At 43.4% G+C, this 13,687-nt stretch overlaps 1 protein-coding gene across 1 annotated transcript in view; it reads left to right on the top strand.

Moving 5' to 3' along the window:
• LOC126185062 (organic cation transporter-like protein) overlaps positions 1-13,687 on the top strand; it is a 236,984-nt gene that overhangs the window by 133,649 nt on the left and 89,648 nt on the right. The gene's annotated exons all lie outside the window — the stretch shown is intronic.

Raw genomic sequence — 13,687 nt, 5'->3', positions numbered from 1 at the left:
ATCGATATTTGTACCTTACACATAGCGGCTTAGCGCAGCAACACTGCCTTACTTGAACTGTGCCTTATACTAGAGACAATGAACTTTTCAGTTCTATGAAGTCAGTGTCTACTTTAGAATTCTTTTCATTATTTATTAGAAATGAGTGTGCAGATAGTCCGCTCCCGGTAGCTGGGTGGTCAGCGCGACAGAATGTTAATCCTATGGGCCCGGGTTCGATTCCCGGCTGGGTCGGAGATTTTCTCCGCTCAGGGACTGGGTATTGTGTTGTCCTAATCATCATCATTTCCTCCCCAACGACGCGCAAATCGCCGAAGTGGCGTCAAATCGACAGACTTTCAGCCGGCGAACGGTCTACCCGACGGGAGGCCCTAATCACACGACATTTACATTTAGTGTGAAGATTTTTAATGACAGCTGTCGTGATTTTGATAGGGCATATACCAGTAGGCAAATGTTCCATTTTTAGTCTTCAGGTGCATGTTCCTTGCCCACAGTCAACTGTGCAGCAGAAACATCGCTCTGATCGCCGTGGTTATATCAAAATAGCTGGTTTTAGAGAGAAATTTGCCCGTGATAGATACGAATAATCGAGTAGGCATCTTACAACTCATTATGAAGATGTTAAAATCAACATTCTGGTTCTTGTTCATGATAACCAGAATAGAGAGTCCAAGTCATAATACAAGAAACACTTCCAGAACATCAACGGAAAAGAGGGAAAATAGCGATTTGCCGGACTACGCTTCATACATTCAGTTAGCTACTGTCCACTTTCTGAGCTGTTTGACCAACTGATGATGTGCGGATTTATGTGCCACTGGAAACTTGGAAACTGACTGAGTTGGAACTGCATTCACTGACAATAGCAACTCCTGTCAGGTTTGAAATCGATTCTCACTGGCAATGTCTCTGTCGGTTAGAGTCTTTTTACAGCCACTGTTCTTACACCAGGGACGTATTTTTTCTTTGGGGACGGGGGGTTCAGTTCTGTGAAGCACAAGATGTTCATTCAGGTCAGTATCCCAAAGTATTAGCAGCTGGACAGTTGAAAATTGTTTCAAGATTTAGACTTGGAACAAAAATTGTATCTACTGAAAATTCTGATACAAATGAATGGAAATGAAGGCGCTGCAGTGGAAAATTGCGGTGCTTATTGATGACGATGTAAATCGCTGCGCTGTAGACCACATGTTAAGTGACAGTCCATTTTTCTTTCTCGGCATAATTATACATACATTGTTAAATATTTCAAAATGATCAGCATCGCTTAAGTTTCCTCTGTCAACAAATGGAAAAACGTAGTCTTTTCTGGTGGAGTTGGAAATGGAGAAACGTTAACACAATCGTACCATCTTCTGAACTGATTATAACAGGCTGAGAACAAGAAGTGAAACCAGAACTATTTTCCTGTATTTTGAACAGCTTCACCACTTTCTTTAAGGTCTTCATTGGGTGACTCCAGTTCTGCTACTTAACTTTGAAAAAAAAAAAAAGTTTAATTTGTGCCTGCCAAGTTCCTTTTTGAGCTGTTGACTCCATGGTAGTCAATGAACATGTGAAACGTTCGGTGTTGAAATATTCTGGTATTATAGTGCTAAAATAATCATAGGTGTTGCGTGTTAAGGAAAACGAATGAAAGTAGTCAAGTAAGGTGATTTTCTAGAACGTGTGTTGACTAATGCGTAATCTGAAAAGTGAGAAATTACGTAGAGTGAAATGTTTGAAAATTCAACAGACTGACATTGATAGTCCTCTAGAATAGGGGTTCCCAGACTTTTGCCACCGCATACCACACGATATTTTTAGAAATTTGGGTTTACTATTTCACTGTGAAGGAGTGTGGGTGCGAAAAGTTGATGACTGACCCAGGGATGAGAAACGGTACAGGAGCAATAATTTTCACCATCTTGCTCAGTGCTGACAACACACATACGGTTTTAGCGTCTCGCCGATCAACTATTGTGTGTGTGGTAGAAATGCGATACACTCAAGTACCAAGGTTTCGTGGAAGCACTTTTTTACAGAGTTGTTTATGTTCGCATGTGGTACTTATTTGTGGCAAACAATCTGAAATTGCAGAAATGTTCAATGAGTAATAGATGAATAACATTTAAAAATATGTTAAACTCTTACATCACTAATAACATAGACCATTTATGCAAGAGAGTAATAAACTGGACATCGAGTATAGTGAAACGAAGGGGCGAATCAAACTTCGACACAAAATCAGACTTCTGAAACAGTAATTAGACAGTTTTCAAACTTAGATTCTGACGAACGAACAGCTACATGTTTCAGATGGAAGCATGTTGCTGTTTCTCTTTAATCAGTGCTTGAAAGTCTGGCTCTACCGAGCTCAACTTCACTGAAAAGTCTTCTTCAGCACTAACGCTTTTTCTGTATTTGTTTTTAATGTACAACAACTCAGAAAACCCACATTCACTCATGTACGTATTAACAAATGGGGCCAAAAATCGTATTGCTTGTTTCAAAACAGGATACTGTATTCGGCTTTTGTTCTCATCCAAAAAGAAAGCAGACTTTTCTTTTGAAAGCACCTTCCATTGAGCTCTCGCTAGTCACATCGATGAAAGTTTCTTTCGTGATTACCTCTTCTGGTACTTTTTGTAACTACTTTGTAGGCCATCTAAATGCGTAATAATGGCTCGCACTAAAGCCTCCATTGGAGCTAGTTCATTGTCTTCCAAAATTGATGTAAGAGTATGTAATGTGAAAATGGTATTGTTCAGCACTTGTGAACCAAAAAAGAGTCAACTTTCTCTGAATCGACGATATTTTGTTATTTGGCAAGAAAGCTGTTAGTAGTGGAACAAAGGGCGTGCGCCCCCACCCTGCATTTGTGCTAAATTTCTTGAAGATGGTGGATCCAAGATGGTGGCCATAGATGTGGCAAGATCGCACAGACGTCATGGCGGGAAGTTCAAATTTTGCTGGGAAAACTGGTCAATTGGTCTACCTCCACAAACCGAACTCCACCCCCCCCCCTCCTTCCCACTCCCTCTCCGCCACGCGCTAGCCGCAGGGGTGACTGCACGCTAAGTACTTCCTGTCGCGTTTGAAATACCTGCAGCCTTCCTCCTTCCCATCCCCATCGCACATACCCTTTGTCGTTGAAAACAAACTGCTTTGGGAGTTATTAAATCTGGTGTTTAAGCGGTGTGTGGAATATTGTCACATACATAACTTGAAGATATCACAGGAAGTAAATGTACTACTGCACAAAGAGAGAGTGCTTTGCAGATGACGCAAGAATAGTTAAACAATTTCTGATGTAATTACGCGTTTTATTCTGAGGAATACCACCACCACACTTGAACATGGACTCTAAAAAAAGATCGTCGCACAGTTGTGTAACCGTCCCTGAGACAATTTGGCCACTTTTGTGGGAAATACCACATTCTACCCTTGACTTTGAGCACAAGCTGGTGCGGGCGTTACTAAATCCAGTTGAATATGTCTCTAAATACAATTTCAAAAAGATCGTTGCACAGTAGTTTGCCTAAATTTTTGCGATGTATACCGCTACACTTAAACACAGACTCTAAAAAGATCGTGGCACACTTATGAAAACTCCCAGAGACATTTTGTGCCCTTTTGTGAGAAATGCCACAGCCTTCTCTTGTCTTTGACCTTGGACTGCTTCAGGAATTATTAAATCCAATTGAATAAGTCTCTAAATACACTTTCACAAAGATCGCTGCACAGTAATTTGTCTCAATTTTTGTGGTGTATTTCGCCTCGCTTGAACACAGACTCTAAAAAGATCGTGGCACACTTGTGAAATCTTTCTGGGACACCTCAGCGCATTTGTGGGAAATAGATCACGAAATCGACATCAGCTGCAACATCCGATTTTACATGCCAAAAACCGAGCGAGGTGGCGCAGTGGTTAGACACTGGACTCGCATTCGGGAGGACGACGGTTCAATCCCGCGTCCGGCCATCCTGATTTAGGTTTTCCGTGATTTCCCTAAATCACGCCGGCCGGTGTGCCCGTGCGGTTCTAGGCGCGTCAGTCTGGAACCGCAAGACCGCTGCGGTCGCAGGTTCGAATCCTGCCTCGGGCATGGATGTGTGTGACGTCCTTAGGTTAGTTAGGTTTAATTAGTTCTAAGTTCTAGGCGACTGATGACCTCAGAAGTTGAGTCGCATAGTGCTCAGAGCCATTTGAACCATTTTGCGCCCTAAATCACTCCAGGCAAATGCCGGGATGGCTCCTCTGAAAGGGCACGGCCGACGTCCTACCCCATCCTACCCTAATCCGATGAGACCGATGACGACGCTGCCTGGCCTCCTTCCCCAAACAACCAACCAACATGCCAAAACGACGATATTTGGAAGTCGAAAAATAAAGGGTCGAACGCGCGATCCATTCTGTAGTTACATATTACATTCCCACAGCTGGCAATACAACGCTTTTTAGCTAAGGATGCTTTATAAAAAATCTATAAGGTGGTTGCTGATGGCTCTGGGGTCACACCTGGGATTGTGATTCGACATATTGTTCTACATTTGGTGGTCAACCACATTAAACATTCTGTTTTCTGTATGCCTGTGTGTCACGGATGGCTGTGGGAGGAAGGCAGTGTAGCTTCATGTCTGCTGCCGGCTTCACGTGGTGTGACCGGTATTTCCCGCAGGACAAGGAGTGTGCCCTGAATTAGCGCGTCCAGGCCCTGCTGGTGTGGTGAGGCCTGGCAGCCGACCCGTGTTACAGCCTGGTAGATGGCAGGTAGCTAACGAGCGTTGTATTATCAGCTGTGGGGCTGCAATATACGACTAGAGAATGGATCGCATGTTTGACAGTGTGCAGGACTGATTAGATGTTTTAAACCCTAATGTACAGTATTTACAATGTACTTCGCTGTTCTCTCCGCCAATCACAAGCTTGCGGTGTCAGCTAACAAGCAGTTGCTGTATGTTTTTTTTTAACAACATTCTACTGTATGTCTATTGAGGTAATAATAACACACGCAAGTTGACAGTTGTCTTTGATGCTTTCCTGGAAAACGGAGCCATCTGCCTCTAAACAGGCTTGCATCACGTTAAAGGACGGCAGAAAGTTGAAGGAGCGATCGGTTGATGTGGAGTTGTAATGAGGTATGATTTAATGGTAGATTGATGATGTGTTCTAGAGAGAGGGAGATGTTGCTGCAGGCCATTCAACTATTTTTTCCCGTTGTTCTCTTAGAGTGAATCAGTTGTGTGGCATAACCTGTGATCGACTCATATACAACTGCGTGTTCTGTGTGTGACTTAGAGCACCATTTATCTGTGATAATTTACAGCAAACCTCACGGTCATCAAAGGACTTCAAACTCATATGTGGTGATGATGAAACATGTCCATCCCGCTTCGGCACCCTGCTCTAGATACAACGTACTCCATTCCCCTGCTGCAACTTGGGCATAAAATAGAGTCTTCAGTTTTGTAGCTATGGTGATTCTAAGTTAGTGACAGGCGTTTGTGAGGTACTGCAATCCCCATGCATACGTCTGCTTGACTGATGTCCTGTTTACGGAGTTAGTGGCAACATGAGTGTAATTTCACATGTCGAACACCGCTGCTAAGTGTTCAAAATGGTTCAAATGGCTCTGAGCACTATGGGACTTAACATCTGTGGTCACCAGTCCCCTAGAACTTAGAACTACTTAAACCTAACTAACCTAAGGTCATCACACACATCCATGCCCGAGGCAGGATTCGAACCTGCGACCGTAGCAGTCGCGCGGTTCCGGACTGAGCGCCTAGAACCGCTAGACCACCGCGGCCGGCTGCTAAGTGTTCGTCTGTTTCCTTGTAAGAGGCATTCTCCGTTACTAACGATCATTTTATAGGACTGACGCGAGCGTAGTATAATTTATGAACCATGATCGGATGTGAACAGTGTTATGCACCTCCCGGAAACTATTTAGCGTGTGTATCACAAAGACTCTAAGTAGTTTTATCTTCAAAAAATATGTCACCGTAGTGAGTGCGATAGAAAACTTGCAGGGTAGGTGTATGTCTGTTGTTGGACATTTATGGCCTGCATTAGAGTTCATGTGTTTGTGTTCCATGCTCTATTCTCTCTTACCAATACCTTCTTGGTACTGGCTCCAGACACTAGAACAATACTTTAGAATTAACAGTGCAGTTGATTTACGTAAAATGCTTCAAACTCCGCCCATCTGGTGCTCCATCAAGCATAAAACCACATGTTTCCTTCATAACCATCTGTTATATCATAAAAACACTCTAATATCTACTGTACATCGATAGGGAGTGCTAACCACCTCGGCATGCTCGCATCTGGAGAGATTTTGAGCACTTGGATAGCTATCGTAAGTAAGATTGGTGAGGAACACTCTCCATTGAACAGCAGTTACGAAATCGGCTTGATCTGTTCCTTCACAGTCTCCAACGTTATCCTAAGGATTCGAGAATGCCCTGTGCCTCCCATCCACATAGAGAAAGATGAGCAATTGTAATCATAAACTACACACTACGATCAGAGTGCTAGAAATATGTAGATCGGTATAAGACGCTGTCTGGCATACTTTGGTATATATGTATGTTCGAGAATTAACAATGAATGAACATAGTGCGCGGTCATCTGCCTACATTTGCAGTGGTACTCGAAAAGTAGCGGAGTAGAGGTACAGCGATGATACAGAAATTGGGTAGCATGTTGCTGTGTCATTGGTCGGCGTTGAAATTACGGAAATAAACTGGTGAAATTGGAAATTACGGAAATAAACTGGTGAAATTGCTAAAATTGATCACACTATCAACTTCGTTACAGTACACCAACGGTGTCTTTTCCATCCCATCCGTCCACTGGTACACTGTTGGTTACCACATAATGACTGACTGACATCACTTATTTGAGATGGAGAGTGTTGGTGATCACGTACATGACTGCAGTATGAGGAATCAATCGATATGGAACACCATGCCATCTGCTACCTCATCACTGTGAAAGATGAGTTTAAACGTAAAGGTCGTCAGTCACCTTCGGACAGCTGTCTGGAAACGCTCCACGATGCTGCGAAACTCTTCCAGTTTCCATATATTGTGACTGTCTTTTATTTCAGTCATCATCCTGTGTGTTATGAGAGCAGCAACATAATTTATACCGTGCGATGTCCAGCCAGTGGATCTAAACATGTTAATGTCAATTTAGAATCCTGACACAGACCTCCATGTCATGGTCGGAAAAACAAAACGTATAGCGGAGTACAAATCTTGGATGTGTTACAGCAGAAAAAAAACAATGCGTCGAACAACACCGCAGGAACCCTCTCTTGCGACTGGTGGTCTGTGGGATATAGTCCTACAGTACAGGCGACGAAACTTTACTCTGGTCTAATGTTACTAAAATATCAACAAACTATCGATTAATCGATAGCATCTGCACTATCTGTAGTCTGATTTAATTATCGATAGTCATATCGTTTATAGTGTAATTATTTTTTAACTGGCACCCCAAAAATTGTCGGATCGTATTACGTCCATTGCGTGTGGAGTGAAGAGGGAAAGTAGATTGCATGGAGGTATTTAAACAACATCAAATATAGTAGTGCCTCAACCAGTCTACGCTGTTTATAAATGTACACTCCTGGAAATTGAAATAAGAACACCGTGAATTCATTGTCCCAGGAAGGGGAAACTTTATTGACACATTCCTGGGGTCAGATACATCACATGATCACACTGACAGAACCACAGGCACATAGACACAGGCAACAGAGCATGCACAATGTCGGCACTAGTACAGTGTATATCCACCTTTCGCAGCAATGCAGGCTGCTATTCTCCCATGGAGACGATCGTAGAGATGCTGGATGTAGTCCTGTGGAACGGCTTGCCATGCCATTTCCACCTGGCGCCTCAGTTGGACCAGCGTTCGTGCTGGACGTGCAGACCGCGTGAGACGACGCTTCATCCAGTCCCAAACATGCTCAATGGGGGACAGATCCGGAGATCTTGCTGGCCAGGGTAGTTGACTTACACCTTCTAGAGCACGTTGGGTGGCACGGGATACATGCGGACGTGCATTGTCCTGTTGGAACAGCAAGTTCCCTTGCCGGTCTAGGAATGGTAGAACGATGGGTTCGATGACGGTTTGGATGTACCGTGCACTATTCAGTGTCCCCTCGACGATCACCAGTGGTGTGCGGCCAGTGTAGTAGATCGCTCCCCACACCATGATGCCGGGTGTTGGCCCTGTGTGCCTCGGTCGTATGCAGTCCTGATTGTGGCGCTCACCTGCACGGCGCCAAACACGCATACGACCATCATTGGCACCAAGGCAGAAGCGACTCTCATCGCTGAAGACGACACGTCTCCATTCGTCCCTCCATTCACGCCTGTCGCGACACCACTGGAGGCGGGCTGCACGATGTTGGGGCGTGAGCGGAAGACGGCCTAACGGTGTGCAGGACCGTAGCCCAGCTTCATGGAGACGGTTGCGAATGGTCCTCGCCGATACCCCAGGAGCAACAGTGTCCCTAATTTGCTGGGAAGTGGCGGTGCGGTCCGCTACGGCACTGCGTAGGATCCTACGGTCTTGGCGTGCATCCGTGCGTCGCTGCGGTCCGGTCCCAGGTCGAGGGGCACGTGCACCTTCCGCCGACCACTGGCGACAACATCGATGTACTGTGGAGACCTCACGCCCCACGTGTTGAGCAATTCGGCGGTACGTCTACCCGGCCTCCCGCATGCCCACTATACGCCCTCGCTCAAAGTCCGTCAACTGCACATACGGTTCACGTCCACGCTGTCGCGGCATGCTACCAGTGTTAAAGACTGCGATGGAGCTCCGTATGCCACGGCAAACTGGCTGACACTGACGGCGGCGGTGCACAAATGCTGCGCAGCTAGCGCCATTCGACGGCCAACACCGCGGTTCCTGGTGTGTCCGCTGTGCCGTGCGTGTGATCATTGCTTGTACAGCCCTCTCGCAGTGTCCGGAGCAAGTATGGTGGGTCTGACACACCGGTGTCAATGTGTTCTTTTTTCCATTTCCAGGAGTGTATGTTGTTTATAGATTAGCTGCTGTGGGGGAGGGGACGTGAGAGATGGAATTGTCTTGTTTGTCTTATAGTGATGACAACTCACGGTCGTGTGCATCTCGTACCGACCAGATGCTTATAGTAACAATTACACACGTAAATAACATGGATTCATGACTGCACATTATACAGACTGCCATCTTCGAATGTGTGAGCATACTTAGATATAGCATGGAATGCAAATATAAATAAGGCTGTAAATCAACGCAATTAGTAGAGAAAAAATATTTTAAAGATTTGTTAAGTGTTTGTGATGGTACTGGACAATGAATTTTAAAATAAATCTATTATTATTGTTATTAATTGAACACACCCGCTCTCATCCTCTTTTGTTTCTGAGTCCTCATTATTCTTACAGGTGTTTTCAATTATACATGCTAATTAATGTATAAGGTGGTTCAAAAACACAAAACACTGACGCAATCCTAATGCCCCTGCTTTTGTAGAGGCACAAATACCGTTCATACGTTGGCTGCCTGTGTTGCGTTCAGTTAGTGGCTCTTGTTCGTTATGGGCACACCAGTTCCTGCAAAACTGAATATAGTAAAAGCCCAACCTGTCGACCGTCAAGTTTTTTATTTGTATGGTGGCTGGACGTAATCGTTAAAATATACAGCTGTATTTACATACTATCTGCTTTCAAAGTACTGCAATACATTATTCGTAAGTAATGCGGGTGAAATGTGAATGTTTGAATGGACGTGAGACTAAACTAATCTCTTCTTGCCAAGAGTTCACGGTGGATGTCCGGGAATGTTTTTGGAAAAACTTCTAATCCTGTAGATATTTCTTAAGCTCTTGTCTGTTAATGCTGAAACTTCTTATCTGAAACTTGAGCAGTGGGTGAATTATCTCGCCATTATTTTTATTTTATTTTCTTTATTTTTTGAGTTTACAGCATTCTGCGACCTGACTAACAATTTTTCCAGCGTCAGGAGGAAGAATGCTGCACCTAAAGCTTCTAGCTCTTTGGGTTATCGTAGGAGGCCGCTTCAATTTGGCAACAATGGCTTCTTTGTCACTAATTTCTTTATTTAAACGCCACACAACAACAGGATTACTCTTCGTCAAGCAAATATAGTGCCACACGTGTTGAATCATTGTCATTGGCAGCAGGGAGGCAAAGAACACAGTCGTCAAAAAGTGTTCGGAAGGGTGCCGACATGAACCGATCAGTATTTTTCGCGCGTTACAGATAGTCTCTGTTGGCCGAAGAAATCCAGCGCTTCCAAGGTTATTTTGTTTACGTTTCTTTAGTGCATAAAGAGAGATTTTTGTTATTGTTTTAAAAATGAATCTTAAAAATCCATCGTCTGTGTGGAATTTTTTTCAAGAAAGTGGGGACAATAGTCAGTTTGTGAAGTGTACAATCTGCATCTAAGAATATAAACATTCAGGGAATACGACTAATTTAAGAGACCACCGAAAAAGAAAGCATGATGAAAGACTAGAGAACCATGGATGAGTAAAAGAATTGAAAGGTGAGGAATCAACTTGCCAGTTAGATAAAGTGCAAGAGGTGAAAAAAAAACTGAGAATCCCTATAAAAAATTATTTTGACAGAAGTCACTTGTAGGATGTCAGTTCAAATGTAAAAAAAAAAGATTATGATTCTCTTCATGTGCAGATGATCGCTATCGATATGCTGCCGTTCAGAACTTCCAACCATCAAGGTTTGAAAAATGTTTTTCATAACTTAGACAACAAATATGAGTTGCCAGAAACACCACAATCAAATGTTCACTGATCCATGCTGAGTTACAGCTCCTTCCTGTGACCGGTACTTGCCAGTATAAGTCAAGTTGGTATAGCTTGTAAAGTTTTTCTTTGCTGCTTGGAAGTACAAAGTGAGCTTGCGATTGCGATCAACGAAAGTTCAAAAGCACTGCCTTTCTTCACAGTAGGAAATTACTTGCCTATGCAGGATAAATAGGTCTTCTTTAAACTTTTGTTGAAGAACAGTCTCAAGGGAGTCATACGTCACTACTTCCTTAATTATACCTCTGATACGAGGTATTTCTGCATAGTTGTCAGACTTGGAAAGCACCTTAATAACTAATGAAGCACGAAGTGTTCTGGATTCCTTGATTAAATCGGTCAATCAAAGACTGATACCATTTAACACGCGAACTTTTAACGTGCTTGTGACATTATTATATCCTAGGTTTAAAAAACTTGTTTCTGGAACATTTCGATAGGCAGACAACGCTGCACAATTATTTCAGAAAGAATATGCTGCTATCATCGCATCAACACCGAGAATAATACCTGAAACAGAAGCATCCATGAGCAGTGCTAATACTTCTTCTGATACGTATGAGGTAACGGGCGAGTTATGGCACCCTGACAATATTCTAAGTTCGGAGTTGTCGTGGCCGCAAGGGGTCGCCCGGCAAGCCGGGGCTCGTCAGCGACTGCGTGATGCCGTACGTTAGACGGAGCAAGAGGGGTAGCCCCAGCGCGTGGTCCAGGCCGGCCACGTGGCTGGGAATTCCATGTTAACGCTGTGTCGCGGAATGGGCTTTGTGTCGATGAAGGAGATTTGTACGCCACTGAGTGCCAAAAATGGCGGACTTTGTGAAACCTTAATGGCAGAAATTTCACAGCTCATATAGAAATTAATAGTAGCCAGAGGAATCATGATACATCAAAAAGAAACATGTACATTACCATTATTTCCACGAAGATTCTGATGGTGTAGGCGGCTCGCCTCCAACTGCGCAACGCTATGCGCTGTTCACATCCAACTGCCCAACACTACAATAGCAAATATTCCAACAATGCAAACCAGCCACAGACTGCACACAGCACAGTCAGTGATTTTCATACAGAGCGCAACGTGGCGTTACCAACATAAAAATCTAAACAGCCTACTTACACAGTTCAAAAAAATGGTTCAAATGGCTCTGAGCACTATGGGACTTAACATCGATGGTCATCAGTCCCCTAGAACTTAGAACTACTTAAACCTAACTAACCTAAGGACATCACACAACACCCAGTCATCACGAGGCAGAGAAAATCCCTGACCCCGCCGGGAATCGAACCCGGGAACCCGGGCGTGGGAAGCGAGAACGCTACCGCACGACCACGAGCTGCGGACTTTACACAGTTCATCCGATTTTGTCGATCGACATGTCTTTAGAAGGCTATTGGTGTAATCCTAAACTGGTATAAATTACAGGCATGTAACTTGAATAGTACATGAGTTATTAGAGATCAAAGTTGCCGATTGCTATCGACCGTGTCAGGCCATAAGTATTCCACAGTTACACGAAAAAAAAAAGAAACGGTAGCAGCATGCTTACAAATATATCTATTCATCCATGTCTTTGTTTATATCCGATATACACTATTCATGAAGAAATTGGTCAATTATTTACTGTGTTTTAGAAAGCACAGAGACATTAGGCTATTGGTTTACTTCTGATATATTCCTTTGATGTATGTTTATTTAATATATTTATGTATTTAATAATGTGTGTTAGAGCGTGTTTTTGGTCCAGCCATAGCAATATTTATTTAATTTCAAGTTATTTAAATGTAAATCCAGTATTTCGAATGTGTTTCGTTATGTTTGTGAGTGTGTGTTGACTAGGTGACAAGGCGGGAGCGCTCTAGCCAATCACAGCCATCGTTCCAAAAAGGACACGTGGAGAGACTGTATAGAAGTGGGGGAGGAGCATCATTTCGGGAGAGGACAGGGCAGTTCTGGACAGAATGGGAGAGGACGCGGGAGAGTCCTGGACGGTACGGCGCGACAGACGCACGGTCGCAGGAAAGACTTGGAGAGTGGAGCAATTTGCGCGTGGTTACGAGAGATAGAAATATTTTGTAGTGCCGACTTGTGCACTTGTGAGATGTTCGTTGCTTCTGCAGCGAAGACGTAGTATGCTTTTAGAAGTGAATATCTCACGAGCTAGGTTGTTGCTCATAACTAATTACGTGAAGTTTCCCTGTTATTCCACTTATATTTTATTTAATTGCTGGACCATCGACACCAATAAGTGTTTTACAGTAACAAAGGGTATTCTTAAAGGTACTTCTGCTATCATACTCATCATTTAAAGTCGTTAAAATAGTACCTGCAGATTTTATTTAATTACAATATTTCATTTATAAACGTCTATAATACGTTCAAAATTCGCAATTGTCGAGTGATAGGAACCTTCGACCATCCGATTCATGCGTATATTCACATTGTATACTGAAGACTCAGCAGTATTTGGCTTGTAATGCGGCAACTACGTATCCCAGCCCCTAGACAACGAAACCAGCCAAAAATTTTAATATTTCAACTGAGTCTGAGGGTTCGTAGTTGAGGACCACGACACCACATCAATTTTTTTTGAAAGCCCACATACTTCTACCAGTTTGAAATCGGATGATCTACTTTTTCTGCCCAATCAGCAACAGCATAATGTCGATGTCGTTACAAAAATCAGTGATTCCGTAATTGACCTACGCCAGTATTTTGAAAAATTTGTAATAGACTAGCGCGTTTGTGTATTAGAGTAGTGGGTAAAATCTGATAGTGTGTTGCGTATAATGGCCACCAAATATTTGTGCTTCCAGCGACTTCAGTTCCTGCAGAGACCGTTTTCTCC

Source organism: Schistocerca cancellata, chromosome 4, assembly GCF_023864275.1.
Source record: "Schistocerca cancellata isolate TAMUIC-IGC-003103 chromosome 4, iqSchCanc2.1, whole genome shotgun sequence".
In the NCBI taxonomy this organism is placed as follows: Eukaryota; Metazoa; Arthropoda; class Insecta; order Orthoptera; family Acrididae; genus Schistocerca; species Schistocerca cancellata.
Note: the sequence above shows the minus strand (reverse complement) of the source record. Positions and strands in the feature narration are given on the sequence as shown.